The sequence below is a fragment of the Denticeps clupeoides genome, chromosome 4 (assembly GCF_900700375.1).
Source record: "Denticeps clupeoides chromosome 4, fDenClu1.1, whole genome shotgun sequence".
Taxonomy (NCBI): domain Eukaryota; kingdom Metazoa; phylum Chordata; class Actinopteri; order Clupeiformes; family Denticipitidae; genus Denticeps; species Denticeps clupeoides.
This window is the reverse complement of record NC_041710.1, coordinates 4516646-4531962: the sequence shown is the minus strand read 5'-3', so window position 1 is coordinate 4531962 and position 15317 is coordinate 4516646. Positions and strand designations below refer to the sequence as shown.

At 38.3% G+C, this 15317-nt stretch overlaps 12 non-coding genes across 12 annotated transcripts; all 12 read right to left on the bottom strand.

The window, feature by feature from the left end:
* Nucleotides 1-920: 920 nt before the first annotated feature.
* trnal-uaa (transfer RNA leucine (anticodon UAA)) lies at nucleotides 921-1003 on the bottom strand. The gene has a single exon. It is a non-coding gene; the product is annotated as a tRNA-Leu (tRNA).
* Nucleotides 1004-1428: 425 nt separating this feature from the next.
* Nucleotides 1429-1511, bottom strand: trnal-uaa (transfer RNA leucine (anticodon UAA)). Its single transcript has one exon. It is a non-coding gene; the product is annotated as a tRNA-Leu (tRNA).
* Nucleotides 1512-3122: 1611 nt separating this feature from the next.
* On the bottom strand, nucleotides 3123-3205 carry trnal-uaa (transfer RNA leucine (anticodon UAA)). Its single transcript has one exon. It is a non-coding gene; the product is annotated as a tRNA-Leu (tRNA).
* A 440-nt stretch (nucleotides 3206-3645) lies between these two features.
* trnal-uaa (transfer RNA leucine (anticodon UAA)) lies at nucleotides 3646-3728 on the bottom strand. Its single transcript has one exon. It is a non-coding gene; the product is annotated as a tRNA-Leu (tRNA).
* Nucleotides 3729-4443: 715 nt separating this feature from the next.
* On the bottom strand, nucleotides 4444-4518 carry trnal-uaa (transfer RNA leucine (anticodon UAA)). Its single transcript has one exon. It is a non-coding gene; the product is annotated as a tRNA-Leu (tRNA).
* A 981-nt stretch (nucleotides 4519-5499) lies between these two features.
* On the bottom strand, nucleotides 5500-5582 carry trnal-uaa (transfer RNA leucine (anticodon UAA)). The gene has a single exon. It is a non-coding gene; the product is annotated as a tRNA-Leu (tRNA).
* Nucleotides 5583-7837: 2255 nt separating this feature from the next.
* Nucleotides 7838-7920, bottom strand: trnal-uaa (transfer RNA leucine (anticodon UAA)). Its single transcript has one exon. It is a non-coding gene; the product is annotated as a tRNA-Leu (tRNA).
* A 716-nt stretch (nucleotides 7921-8636) lies between these two features.
* trnal-uaa (transfer RNA leucine (anticodon UAA)) lies at nucleotides 8637-8711 on the bottom strand. The gene has a single exon. It is a non-coding gene; the product is annotated as a tRNA-Leu (tRNA).
* A 982-nt stretch (nucleotides 8712-9693) lies between these two features.
* On the bottom strand, nucleotides 9694-9776 carry trnal-uaa (transfer RNA leucine (anticodon UAA)). The gene has a single exon. It is a non-coding gene; the product is annotated as a tRNA-Leu (tRNA).
* A 2256-nt stretch (nucleotides 9777-12032) lies between these two features.
* Nucleotides 12033-12115, bottom strand: trnal-uaa (transfer RNA leucine (anticodon UAA)). Its single transcript has one exon. It is a non-coding gene; the product is annotated as a tRNA-Leu (tRNA).
* Nucleotides 12116-12831: 716 nt separating this feature from the next.
* Nucleotides 12832-12906, bottom strand: trnal-uaa (transfer RNA leucine (anticodon UAA)). Its single transcript has one exon. It is a non-coding gene; the product is annotated as a tRNA-Leu (tRNA).
* Nucleotides 12907-13887: 981 nt separating this feature from the next.
* Nucleotides 13888-13970, bottom strand: trnal-uaa (transfer RNA leucine (anticodon UAA)). The gene has a single exon. It is a non-coding gene; the product is annotated as a tRNA-Leu (tRNA).
* Nucleotides 13971-15317: the final 1347 nt, after the last annotated feature.

The window sequence follows — 15317 nt, the reverse complement described above, 5'->3', positions numbered from 1 at the left end:
AAAACCCAGGTTCAAATCCCACTTACTTCCATCGTGTCCCTGAGCAAGACACTTAACCCTAAGTTGCTCCAGGGGGGGGACTGTCCCTGTAACTACTGATTGTAAGTCGCTCTGGATAAGGGCGTCTGATAAATGCTGTAAAGGTAAATGTAAATCCACAAAGAAATGAGTTCCTCGGTTCTTGAGTTCAACACCTTATCCTCTCAGCCATCTTGAATGCTTTACTATATTTCCCTGTGCGTTTCTAAAATTTTGAATTTTAAAATGAATCCCAGGCGAGGGACTTGAACCAACAAAGACATGCATCAATTTGATCTTAAATCCAAGATCTTAACCACTCAACCATTCAGGTTGCTTCAACCAACTGCCTAACTATAGCAAACCAGCATCACCTTGTTCTGACACTAAAAACATTGTTTCAAAAGCTATCATAACGCTACCAGGAGTGGGGTTCGAACCCACGCGTCCTTTGGATCTTAAGTCCAACATCTTAAACTCTCTGCCATCCTGGTTATATCAACTGGGTCACCTTCAATTGTCATTGGAAGTTCTTACTTTAGAAACAATCTTACTCTAAGAGTAGGTTTACAACATGAGTGTTTAATAAACCTATGTGTTTCTGAAAAGTTGAATTTTAGAGATAAGGCTTTTTCATTGAGCTACCAAGAAACTGAGTTCAAACCCATGCATCCATTGGATCTTAACTCCAATGCCTCAACCTCTCGGCCATCCTGGTTAATTCCAGGAGTTACTTTAATATAGGAAAAACAGCAATCGGCATTGTCCTCAAGAAAAAAAAAGGATGTTCATTGATATTTCCCCATCAGAAATAACCTTATTCTACTCGTAGGCAAAAAAATCTGTAAATAAGTTTAATTGACCATGATGAGAGTTTTCAAAGATAATGCTTTTCATTAAGCTACCAAGAGTGGGGTTCGAACCCACGAAGACATGCGTCGATTGGATCTTAAGTCCAACGCCTTAACCTCTCGGCCATCCTGGTTAACTCCCCTAGCTCCTTTAAAAAAAAGGTTTCAAAAGCTGTTTAAGATTAACAAAGCAAGCATGTTCCTCACATTCCACCACCTCATTGACACATGATATTGGGTGAAGTTCTGGTTTATGGATAAGGCTTAGTCCTTGAAAAATAAAGTAATCTTCATTGAAGTTCTCCCTTCAGAAAAATGCTTACTGTAGGACTAGGGTGAGAACATGAATGTTTAATAAACCTGTGCGTTTCTGAAATGTTGAATTTTAGAGACAAGACCTTTTCATAAAGATACCAAGAAACTGGGTTCGAACTCATGTATCAATTTGATCTTAACTTCAGAAAAACCCTTAATTTAGGACTAGGCTTAAAATATATATGTGGTTAATTGAAAGATATCTCAGTTGGAGAGTTTTCAAAGATAATGTTTTTCATTAAGCTACAAGGAGTGGGGTTCGAACCCACAAAGACATGCGTCCATTGGAGCTTAAGTCCAACACCTTAACCGCTCGGCCATCCTTGTTACTGCCACTGTGTTCTGTTACACTTAAATAATTCAAAAGCTTTTTACGATTAACAACACAAGCATGGGCCATATGACCTATTTGACATAAGATATTGGGTAATGTTCTCGTTTGGGTATTAAACCAAATCCTAACATAGAAAAAAGGATCTTCATTGAAGTTCCTCCGTCAAAAACAATCTTACTCAAAAACTGGGCTTAAAGAATATGTATGGTAAACTGACCCAGGTGATGTTAAGATTGTTCAATTTTAAAGTAGAAACCTTTTCATTGGTCTACCGGGAGTGGAGTTCAACCCCACAAAGACATGCATCCATTGAATCTTGCATCTTAACCGCTCAGCCATCCTGGTTGGCTCCCTGCTTTCCTTTAACTCAACCTCTCAGCCATCCCGGGGTTATTCCAGCAGGTGTTTTAATATAGCAGAACTGCATTCTGGGTAGTCTTCGAGAAAAATAGGATGTTTGTTCAAAGTCCTATTTCAGAAAAACGAGTACTGTAGGACTAGGTTTAAAATATATATGTGGTTAATTGCCAATTATCTCAGTTGGAGAAATTACAAAGATAATGTTTTTCATAAAGCTGCCTAGAGTGGGGCTCAAACCCACAAAGACATGCGCCCATTGGATCGTAAGGGCAACGCTTAACACCTCGGCCATCCTGGCTACCACCAGTTGGAGACCTTCAATCGTCAATAGAAGTTCTTACTTTAGAAACAATCGTACTCTAAGAGAAGGTTTTCAACATGAATGTTAAATAAACCTGTGCGTTTCTGAAAAGCTTAATTTTAGAGATAAATCTTTAGTAGTGGTGATCTTAAGTCCAATGCCTTAACCTCTTGGCCATCCTGGTTACTGCTACTGGAGCAACGTCAATTGTCATTGAAGTTTTTTCTTTAGAAACAATCTTACTCTAAGAATAGGTTTACAACATGAATGTTTAACCTGTGCATTTCTGAAATGTTGAATTTCAAAGCTTTTTGAATTTCAAGGCTTTTTTTATAAATCTATCAAGAAACTGGACCTTAACTCCAATGCCCCAACCTTTCAGTCATCCTGGATAATATATAGAAGTTTAATTGACCATCATATGAGTTTTCAAAGGTAAGGTTATTCATTAGGCTACCAGGAGTGGGGATCGAATCCACATAGACATGTGTCCATTGGACCTTAAGCCCAACGACTTACCCTATCGGCCATCCTGGTTACCTCAACTTGGGCAACTTCAATCATTATCGGAAGTTCTTACTTTAGAAACACTCTTACTCTAAGAGTAGGTTTACAACATGAATGTTTAATAAACCTGTGTGTTTCTGAAAAGTTGAATTTTAGAGTTAAGGCTTTTTCATAAAGCTACCAAGAAACTGAGTTCAAACCCATGCATCCATTGGATCTTAACTCCAATGCCTCAACCTCTAGGCCATCTTGGTTAATTCCAGGAGTTACTTTAATATAGGAAAAACAGCAATCGGCATAGTCCTCAAGAAAAAAAAGGATGTTCATTGAAATTCCCCCATCAGAAATACCCTTATTCTAGGTCTCAGCAAAAATACATATATATACCATAATTGACCATCTTGTGAGTTTTCAAAGATAATGCTTTTCATTAAGCTACCAGGAGTGGGGTTCGAACCCACGAAGACATGCATCCATTGGATCTTAAGTCCAACGCCTTAACCGCTCGGCCATCCTGGTCAACTCCACTTCTTTTCTTTAAAACAGAATTTTTTTTAAAACTGTATCACAAGCTGTTTAAGATTAACAAAACAAGCATGTTCCTCACATTCCACCACCTCATTGACACATGATATTGGGTGAAGTTCTCGTTTATGGATAAGGCTTAGTCCTTGAAAAATAAAGAAATCTTCATTGAAGTTCTCCCTTCAGAAAAATGTTTACTGTAGGACTAGGGTGAGAACATGAATGTTTAATAAACCTGTGCGTTTCTGAAATGTTGAATTTTAGAGAAAAGACCTTTTCATAAAGATACCAAGAAACTGGGTTCGAACTCATGTATCAATTTGATTTTAACTTCAGAAAAACGCTTACTGTAGGACTAGGCTTAAAATATATATGTGGTTAATAGAAAGATATCTCAGTTGGAGAGTTTTCAAAGATAATGTTTTTCATTAAGCTACCAGGAGTGGGGTTCGAACCCACGAAGACATGCGTCCATTGGAGCTTAAGTCCAACGCCTTAACCGCTCGGCCATCCTGGTTACTGCCACTACGTTCTGTTACACAGCTTAAAAAAAAAAAATTCAAAAGCTTTTTACGATTAACAACACAAGCATGGTCCATATGACCTATTTGACACAAGATATTGGGTAATGTTCTCGTTTGGGTATTAAACCAAATCCTAGACATAGAAAAAAGGATCTTCATTGAAGTTCCCCCATCAAAAACAATCTTAGCTACGAAGAGTGGGATTTGAATCCACAAAGACATGCATCTATTGGACCTTAATTCCAACGCCTTAAACTCTGGGCCATCCTGGTTAACTCCCCTAGCTCCTTTGAAAAAGCTTAAAAAAAAACGGTTTCAAAAGCTGTTTAAGATTAACAAAACAAGCATGTTCCTCACATTCCACCACCTCACTGACACATGATATTGGGTGAAGTTCTCGTTTATGGATAAGGCTTAGTCCTTGAAAAATAAAGTAATCTTCATTGAAGTTCTCCTTTCAGAAAAATGCTTACTGTAGGACTAGGGTGAGAACATGAATGTTTAATAAACCTGTGCGTTTCTGAAATGTTGAATTTTAGAGACAAGACTTTTTCATAAAGATACCAAGAAATTGGATTCGAACTCATGTATCAATTGGATCTTAACTCCAGAAAATGCTTACTGTAGGATTAGGCTTAAGATATATATGTGGTTAATTGACAGATATCTCAGTTGGAGAGTTTTCAAAGATAATGTTTTTCATAAAGCTACCAGGAGTGGGGTTCGAACCCACGTGTCAATTGGATCTTAAGTCCAATGCCTTAACCTCTCAGCCATCGTGGTTACTGCCACTAAGTTCTGTAACACATCTTTAAAACAATTATTTCAAAAGCTGTTTACGATTAACAACACAAGCATGGTCCATATGACCTATTTGACATAAGATATTGGGTAATGTTCTCATTTTGGTATTAAACCATATCCAAACATAGAAAAAAGGATCTTCATTGAAGTTCTCCCATCAAAAACAATCTTACTCCAAAACTGGGCTTAAAGAATATGTATGGTAAACTGACCCAGGTGATGTTAAGATTGTTCAAATTTAAAGTTTAAACCTTTTCATTGGTCTACCAGGAGTGGAGTTCAAACCCACAAAGACATGCATCCATTGAATCATATATCCAATGCCTTAACCGCTCGGCCATCCTGGTTGGCTCCCTGCTTTCCTTTAACTCAACCTCTCAGCCATCCCGGGGTTATTCCAGCAGGTGTTTTAATATAGCAGAACTGCATTCTGGGTAGTCTTCGAGAAAAATAGGATGTTTGTTCGAAGTCCTGTTTCAGAAAAACGAGTACTGTAGGACTAGGCTTAAAATACATATGTGGTTAATTGCCAATTATCTCAGATGGAGAGTTATCAAATATAACGTTCTCCACAAAGTTGCCAGGAGTGGGGCTCAAACCCACAGAGACATACGTCCATTGGATCTTAAGGGCAACGCTTAACACCTCAGCCATCCTGGCTATCACCAGTTGGAGAACTTCTCCTCCATTGTTTCTAAAGTTCTTACTTTAGAAACAATCTTACTCTAAGAGAAGGTTTTCAACATGAATGTTAAATAAACCTGTGTGTTTCTGAAAAGTTTAATTTTAGAGATAAATCTTTATCATAGAGCTACCAAGAAAATGAGTTCAAACTCATGTATCAATTGGATCTTAACTTCAGAAAAACCCTTAATTTAGGACTAGGCTTAAAATATATATGAGGTTAATTGACAGATATCTCAGTTGGAGAGTTTTCAAAGATAATGTTTTTCATTAAGCTACCAGGAGTGGGGTTCGAACCCACGAAGACATGCGTCCATTGGATCTTAAGTCCAACGCCTTAACCGCTCGGCCATCCTGGTTACTGCCACTACGTTCTGTTACACAGCTTAAAAAAAAATTCAAAAGCTTTTTACGATTAACAACACAAGCATGGTCCATATGACCTATTTGACACAAGATATTGGGTAATGTTCTTGTTTGGGTATTAAACCAAATCCTAGACATAGAAAAAAGGATCTTCATTGAAGTTCCCCCATCAAAAACAATCTTACTCCAAAACTGGGCTTAAAGAATATGTATGGTAAACTGACCCAGGTGATTTTAAGATTGTTCAATTTTAAAGTTGAAACCTTTTCATTGGTCTACCAGGAGTGGAGTTCAAACCCACAAAGACATGCATCCATTGAAGCTTACATCCAACGCCTTAACCGCTCGGTCATCCTGGTTGGCTCCCTGCTTTCCTTTAACCTCAACCTCTCAGCCATCCCAGGGTTATTCCAGCAGCTGTTTTAATATAGCAGAACTGCATTTTGGGTTGTCTTCAAGAAAAAAAGGATGTTTGTTCAAAGTCCCACTTCAGAAAAACGAGTACTGTAGGACTACCATAAAACCACTCCAGATGATCCAAAATATGGCAGCTCATCTCATTTTCAATCAGCCAAAATACACCCATGTTACACCTCTTCTTACCTCCCTCCACTGGCTCCCGGTAGCTGCTCGCATTGAGTTCAAATCCTTGATGCTTGCCTACAGGGCTGTAAATGGAACTGCGCCCTCCTACATCAACACACTACTACCTAGCTACACTCCTGCACGCTCTCTCAGATCGGCAAACGAAAGGAGACTAAAAATTCCTTCTTCACGGGGTCTCCGATTCCAATCATCTCTGTTCTCCGTTGTTGTTCCTGGCTGGTGGAACAACCTGCCCTCCTCCACACGACTAGCCGAGACTATCACCACTTTTAAGAAGAAGGTGAAAACCCTCTTATTCCAAAAATATTACAGACAAATCTAACACTTACACACGCACATGCGTACACATTGAATAAACAAATACAAAATGTATAAATACATTATAATTTTTCTTAGTCTAGCACCCAACAATCCCCGAGCATGCTCTTCAATGACAAGTCTAAGCCTTATCAGGGCTCTTAGTTTGTAAACTCGACATTCTATAGAAATCGAACGAGAATTGCTGGTGTCTTCCTATTGTAAGTCGCTTTGGATAAAAGCGTCTGCTAAATAAAGTAAAGTAAACTAGGCTTAAAATATACATTTGGTTAATTGACAGTTATCTCAGTTGGAGAGTTTTCAAAGATAATGCTTTTCATTAAGCTACCAAGAGTGGGGATCGAACCCATGAGTCCATTAAGCCCAACGCCTTACCCTCTCAGCCATCCTGGTTACCTCAACTTGGGCAACTTCAATCGTTATTGGAAGTTCTTACTTTAGAAACAATCTTACTCTAAGAGTAGGTTTACAACATGAATGTTTAATAAACCTGTGTGTTTCTGAAAAATTGAATTTTAGAGATAAGGCTTTTTCATAAAGCTACCAAGAAACTGAGTTCAAACCCATGCATCCATTGGATCTTAACTCCAATGCCTCAACCTCTAAGCCATCTTGGGTAATTCCAGGAGTTACTTTAATATAGGAAAAACAGCAATCGGCATAGTCCTCAAGAAAAAAAAAGGATGTTCATTGAAATTCCCCCATCAGAAATACCCTTATTCTAGGCCTCGGCAAATATATATATATATATAAGTTTAATTGACCATCTTGTGAGTTTTCAAAGATAATGTTTTTCTTTAAGCTACCAGGATTGGGGTTTGAAACCATGAAGACATGCATCCATTGGATCTTAAGTCCAATGCCTTAACCACTCAGCCATCCTGGTTAACGCCTCTTCCTCCTTTAAAACAGATTTTTTTTTAAACTGTTTCACAAGCTGTTTAAGATTAACAAAACAAGCATGTTCCTCACATTCCACTACCTCATTGACACATGATATTGGGTGAAGTTCTCGTTTATGGATAAGGCTTAGTCCTTGAAAAATAAAGAAATCTTCATTGAAGTTCTCCCTTCAGAAAAATGTTTACTGTAGGACTAGGGTGAGAACATGAATGTTTAATAAACCTGTGCGTTTCTGAAATGTTGAATTTTAGAGAAAAGACCTTTTCATAAAGATACCAAGAAACTGGGTTCGAACTCATGTATCAATTTGATTTTAACTTCAGAAAAACGCTTACTGTAGGACTAGGCTTAAAATATATATGTGGTTAATAGAAAGATATCTCAGTTGGAGAGTTTTCAAAGATAATGTTTTTCATTAAGCTACCAGGAGTGGGGTTCGAACCCACGAAGACATGCGTCCATTGGAGCTTAAGTCCAACGCCTTAACCGCTCGGCCATCCTGGTTACTGCCACTACGTTCTGTTACACAGCTTAAAAAAAAAAAATTCAAAAGCTTTTTACGATTAACAACACAAGCATGGTCCATATGACCTATTTGACACAAGATATTGGGTAATGTTCTCGTTTGGGTATTAAACCAAATCCTAGACATAGAAAAAAGGATCTTCATTGAAGTTCCCCCATCAAAAACAATCTTAGCTACGAAGAGTGGGATTTGAATCCACAAAGACATGCATCTATTGGACCTTAATTCCAACGCCTTAAACTCTGGGCCATCCTGGTTAACTCCCCTAGCTCCTTTGAAAAAGCTTAAAAAAAAAACGGTTTCAAAAGCTGTTTAAGATTAACAAAACAAGCATGTTCCTCACATTCCACCACCTCACTGACACATGATATTGGGTGAAGTTCTCGTTTATGGATAAGGCTTAGTCCTTGAAAAATAAAGTAATCTTCATTGAAGTTCTCCTTTCAGAAAAATGCTTACTGTAGGACTAGGGTGAGAACATGAATGTTTAATAAACCTGTGCGTTTCTGAAATGTTGAATTTTAGAGACAAGACTTTTTCATAAAGATACCAAGAAATTGGATTCGAACTCATGTATCAATTGGATCTTAACTCCAGAAAATGCTTACTGTAGGATTAGGCTTAAGATATATATGTGGTTAATTGACAGATATCTCAGTTGGAGAGTTTTCAAAGATAATGTTTTTCATAAAGCTACCAGGAGTGGGGTTCGAACCCACGTGTCAATTGGATCTTAAGTCCAATGCCTTAACCTCTCAGCCATCGTGGTTACTGCCACTAAGTTCTGTAACACATCTTTAAAACAATTATTTCAAAAGCTGTTTACGATTAACAACACAAGCATGGTCCATATGACCTATTTGACATAAGATATTGGGTAATGTTCTCATTTTGGTATTAAACCATATCCAAACATAGAAAAAAGGATCTTCATTGAAGTTCTCCCATCAAAAACAATCTTACTCCAAAACTGGGCTTAAAGAATATGTATGGTAAACTGACCCAGGTGATGTTAAGATTGTTCAAATTTAAAGTTTAAAACCTTTTCATTGGTCTACCAGGAGTGGAGTTCAAACCCACAAAGACATGCATCCATTGAATCATATATCCAATGCCTTAACCGCTCGGCCATCCTGGTTGGCTCCCTGCTTTCCTTTAACTCAACCTCTCAGCCATCCCGGGGTTATTCCAGCAGGTGTTTTAATATAGCAGAACTGCATTCTGGGTAGTCTTCGAGAAAAATAGGATGTTTGTTCGAAGTCCTGTTTCAGAAAAACGAGTACTGTAGGACTAGGCTTAAAATACATATGTGGTTAATTGCCAATTATCTCAGATGGAGAGTTATCAAATATAACGTTCTCCACAAAGTTGCCAGGAGTGGGGCTCAAACCCACAGAGACATACGTCCATTGGATCTTAAGGGCAACGCTTAACACCTCAGCCATCCTGGCTATCACCAGTTGGAGAACTTCTCCTCCATTGTTTCTAAAGTTCTTACTTTAGAAACAATCTTACTCTAAGAGAAGGTTTTCAACATGAATGTTAAATAAACCTGTGTGTTTCTGAAAAGTTTAATTTTAGAGATAAATCTTTATCATAGAGCTACCAAGAAAATGAGTTCAAACTCATGTATCAATTGGATCTTAACTTCAGAAAAACCCTTAATTTAGGACTAGGCTTAAAATATATATGAGGTTAATTGACAGATATCTCAGTTGGAGAGTTTTCAAAGATAATGTTTTTCATTAAGCTACCAGGAGTGGGGTTCGAACCCACGAAGACATGCGTCCATTGGATCTTAAGTCCAACGCCTTAACCGCTCGGCCATCCTGGTTACTGCCACTACGTTCTGTTACACAGCTTAAAAAAAAAATTCAAAAGCTTTTTACGATTAACAACACAAGCATGGTCCATATGACCTATTTGACACAAGATATTGGGTAATGTTCTTGTTTGGGTATTAAACCAAATCCTAGACATAGAAAAAAGGATCTTCATTGAAGTTCCCCCATCAAAAACAATCTTACTCCAAAACTGGGCTTAAAGAATATGTATGGTAAACTGACCCAGGTGATTTTAAGATTGTTCAATTTTAAAGTTGAAACCTTTTCATTGGTCTACCAGGAGTGGAGTTCAAACCCACAAAGACATGCATCCATTGAAGCTTACATCCAACGCCTTAACCGCTCGGTCATCCTGGTTGGCTCCCTGCTTTCCTTTAACCTCAACCTCTCAGCCATCCCAGGGTTATTCCAGCAGCTGTTTTAATATAGCAGAACTGCATTTTGGGTTGTCTTCAAGAAAAAAAGGATGTTTGTTCAAAGTCCCACTTCAGAAAAACGAGTACTGTAGGACTACCATAAAACCACTCCAGATGATCCAAAATATGGCAGCTCATCTCATTTTCAATCAGCCAAAATACACCCATGTTACACCTCTTCTTACCTCCCTCCACTGGCTCCCGGTAGCTGCTCGCATTGAGTTCAAATCCTTGATGCTTGCCTACAGGGCTGTAAATGGAACTGCGCCCTCCTACATCAACACACTACTACCTAGCTACACTCCTGCACGCTCTCTCAGATCGGCAAACGAAAGGAGACTAAAAATTCCTTCTTCACGGGGTCTCCGATTCCAATCATCTCTGTTCTCCGTTGTTGTTCCTGGCTGGTGGAACAACCTGCCCTCCTCCACACGACTAGCCGAGACTATCACCACTTTTAAGAAGAAGGTGAAAACCCTCTTATTCCAAAAATATTACAGACAAATCTAACACTTACACACGCACATGCGTACACATTGAATAAACAAATACAAAATGTATAAATACATTATAATTTTTCTTAGTCTAGCACCCAACAATCCCCGAGCATGCTCTTCAATGACAAGTCTAAGCCTTATCAGGGCTCTTAGTTTGTAAACTCGACATTCTATAGAAATCGAACGAGAATTGCTGGTGTCTTCCTATTGTAAGTCGCTTTGGATAAAAGCGTCTGCTAAATAAAGTAAAGTAAACTAGGCTTAAAATATACATTTGGTTAATTGACAGTTATCTCAGTTGGAGAGTTTTCAAAGATAATGCTTTTCATTAAGCTACCAAGAGTGGGGATCGAACCCATGAGTCCATTAAGCCCAACGCCTTACCCTCTCAGCCATCCTGGTTACCTCAACTTGGGCAACTTCAATCGTTATTGGAAGTTCTTACTTTAGAAACAATCTTACTCTAAGAGTAGGTTTACAACATGAATGTTTAATAAACCTGTGTGTTTCTGAAAAATTGAATTTTAGAGATAAGGCTTTTTCATAAAGCTACCAAGAAACTGAGTTCAAACCCATGCATCCATTGGATCTTAACTCCAATGCCTCAACCTCTAAGCCATCTTGGGTAATTCCAGGAGTTACTTTAATATAGGAAAAACAGCAATCGGCATAGTCCTCAAGAAAAAAAAAGGATGTTCATTGAAATTCCCCCATCAGAAATACCCTTATTCTAGGCCTCGGCAAATATATATATATATATAAGTTTAATTGACCATCTTGTGAGTTTTCAAAGATAATGTTTTTCTTTAAGCTACCAGGATTGGGGTTTGAAACCATGAAGACATGCATCCATTGGATCTTAAGTCCAATGCCTTAACCACTCAGCCATCCTGGTTAACGCCTCTTCCTCCTTTAAAACAGATTTTTTTTTAAACTGTTTCACAAGCTGTTTAAGATTAACAAAACAAGCATGTTCCTCACATTCCACTACCTCATTGACACATGATATTGGGTGAAGTTCTCGTTTATGGATAAGGCTTAGTCCTTGAAAAATAAAGAAATCTTCATTGAAGTTCTCCCTTCAGAAAAATGTTTACTGTAGGACTAGGGTGAGAACATGAATGTTTAATAAACCTGTGCGTTTCTGAAATGTTGAATTTTAGAGAAAAGACCTTTTCATAAAGATACCAAGAAACTGGGTTCGAACTCATGTATCAATTTGATTTTAACTTCAGAAAAACGCTTACTGTAGGACTAGGCTTAAAATATATATGTGGTTAATAGAAAGATATCTCAGTTGGAGAGTTTTCAAAGATAATGTTTTTCATTAAGCTACCAGGAGTGGGGTTCGAACCCACGAAGACATGCGTCCATTGGAGCTTAAGTCCAACGCCTTAACCGCTCGGCCATCCTGGTTACTGCCACTACGTTCTGTTACACAGCTTAGAAAAAAAAAAATTCAAAAGCTTTTAACGATTAACAACACAAGCATGGTCCATATGACCTATTTGACACAAGATATTGGGTAATGTTCTCGTTTGGGTATTAAACCAAATCCTAGACATAGAAAAAAGGATCTTCATTGAAGTTCCCCCATCAAAAACAATCTTAGCTACGAAGAGTGGGATTTGAATCCACAAAGACATGCATCTATTGGACCTTAATTCCAACGCCTTAAACTCTGGGCCATCCTGGTTAACTCCCCTAGCTCCTTTGAAAAAGCTTAAAAAAAAACGGTTTCAAAAGCTGTTTAAGATTAACAAAACAAGCATGTTCCTCACATTCCACCACCTCACTGACACATGATATTGGGTGAAGTTCTCGTTTATGGATAAGGCTTAGTCCTTGAAAAATAAAGTAATCTTCATTGAAGTTCTCCTTTCAGAAAAATGCTTACTGTAGGACTAGGGTGAGAACATGAATGTTTAATAAACCTGTGCGTTTCTGAAATGTTGAATTTTAGAGACAAGACTTTTTCATAAAGATACCAAGAAATTGGATTCGAACTCATGTATCAATTGGATCTTAACTCCAGAAAATGCTTACTGTAGGATTAGGCTTAAGATATATATGTGGTTAATTGACAGATATCTCAGTTGGAGAGTTTTCAAAGATAATGTTTTTCATAAAGCTACCAGGAGTGGGGTTCGAACCCACGTGTCAATTGGATCTTAAGTCCAATGCCTTAACCTCTCAGCCATCGTGGTTACTGCCACTAAGTTCTGTAACACATCTTTAAAACAATTATTTCAAAAGCTGTTTACGATTAACAACACAAGCATGGTCCATATGACCTATTTGACATAAGATATTGGGTAATGTTCTCATTTTGGTATTAAACCATATCCAAACATAGAAAAAAGGATCTTCATTGAAGTTCTCCCATCAAAAACAATCTTACTCCAAAACTGGGCTTAAAGAATATGTATGGTAAACTGACCCAGGTGATGTTAAGATTGTTCAAATTTAAAGTTTAAACCTTTTCATTGGTCTACCAGGAGTGGAGTTCAAACCCACAAAGACATGCATCCATTGAATCATATATCCAATGCCTTAACCGCTCGGCCATCCTGGTTGGCTCCCTGCTTTCCTTTAACTCAACCTCTCAGCCATCCCGGGGTTATTCCAGCAGGTGTTTTAATATAGCAGAACTGCATTCTGGGTAGTCTTCGAGAAAAATAGGATGTTTGTTCGAAGTCCTGTTTCAGAAAAACGAGTACTGTAGGACTAGGCTTAAAATACATATGTGGTTAATTGCCAATTATCTCAGATGGAGAGTTATCAAATATAACGTTCTCCACAAAGTTGCCAGGAGTGGGGCTCAAACCCACAGAGACATACGTCCATTGGATCTTAAGGGCAACGCTTAACACCTCAGCCATCCTGGCTATCACCAGTTGGAGAACTTCTCCTCCATTGTTTCTAAAGTTCTTACTTTAGAAACAATCTTACTCTAAGAGAAGGTTTTCAACATGAATGTTAAATAAACCTGTGTGTTTCTGAAAAGTTTAATTTTAGAGATAAATCTTTATCATAGAGCTACCAAGAAAATGAGTTCAAACTCATGTATCAATTGGATCTTAACTTCAGAAAAACCCTTAATTTAGGACTAGGCTTAAAATATATATGAGGTTAATTGACAGATATCTCAGTTGGAGAGTTTTCAAAGATAATGTTTTTCATTAAGCTACCAGGAGTGGGGTTCGAACCCACGAAGACATGCGTCCATTGGATCTTAAGTCCAACGCCTTAACCGCTCGGCCATCCTGGTTACTGCCACTACGTTCTGTTACACAGCTTAAAAAAAAAATTCAAAAGCTTTTTACGATTAACAACACAAGCATGGTCCATATGACCTATTTGACACAAGATATTGGGTAATGTTCTTGTTTGGGTATTAAACCAAATCCTAGACATAGAAAAAAGGATCTTCATTGAAGTTCCCCCATCAAAAACAATCTTACTCCAAAACTGGGCTTAAAGAATATGTATGGTAAACTGACCCAGGTGATTTTAAGATTGTTCAATTTTAAAGTTGAAACCTTTTCATTGGTCTACCAGGAGTGGAGTTCAAACCCACAAAGACATGCATCCATTGAAGCTTACATCCAACGCCTTAACCGCTCGGTCATCCTGGTTGGCTCCCTGCTTTCCTTTAACCTCAACCTCTCAGCCATCCCAGGGTTATTCCAGCAGCTGTTTTAATATAGCAGAACTGCATTTTGGGTTGTCTTCAAGAAAAAAAGGATGTTTGTTCAAAGTCCCACTTCAGAAAAACGAGTACTGTAGGACTACCATAAAACCACTCCAGATGATCCAAAATATGGCAGCTCATCTCATTTTCAATCAGCCAAAATACACCCATGTTACACCTCTTCTTACCTCCCTCCACTGGCTCCCGGTAGCTGCTCGCATTGAGTTCAAATCCTTGATGCTTGCCTACAGGGCTGTAAATGGAACTGCGCCCTCCTACATCAACACACTACTACCTAGCTACACTCCTGCACGCTCTCTCAGATCGGCAAACGAAAGGAGACTAAAAATTCCTTCTTCACGGGGTCTCCGATTCCAATCATGTCTGTTCTCCGTTGTTGTCCCTGGCTGGTGGAACAACCTGCCCTCCTCCACACGACTAGCCGAGACTATCACCACTTTTAAGAAGAAGGTGAAAACCCTCTTATTCCAAAAATATTACAGACAAATCTAACACTTACACACGCACATGCGTACACATTGAATAAACAAATACAAAATGTATAAATACATTATAATTTTTCTTAGTCTAGCACCCAACAATCCCCGAGCATGCTCTTCAATGACAAGTCTAAGCCTTATCAGGGCTCTTAGTTTGTAAACTCGACATTCTATAGAAATCGAACGAGAATTGCTGGTGTCTTCCTATTGTAAGTCGCTTTGGATAAAAGCGTCTGCTAAATAAAGTAAAGTAAACTAGGCTTAAAATATACATTTGGTTAATTGACAGTTATCTCAGTTGGAGAGTTTTCAAAGATAATGCTTTTCATTAAGCTACCAAGAGTGGGGATCGAACCCATGAGTCCATTAAGCCCAACGCCTTACCCTCTCAGCCATCCTGGTTACCTCAACTTGGGCAACTTCA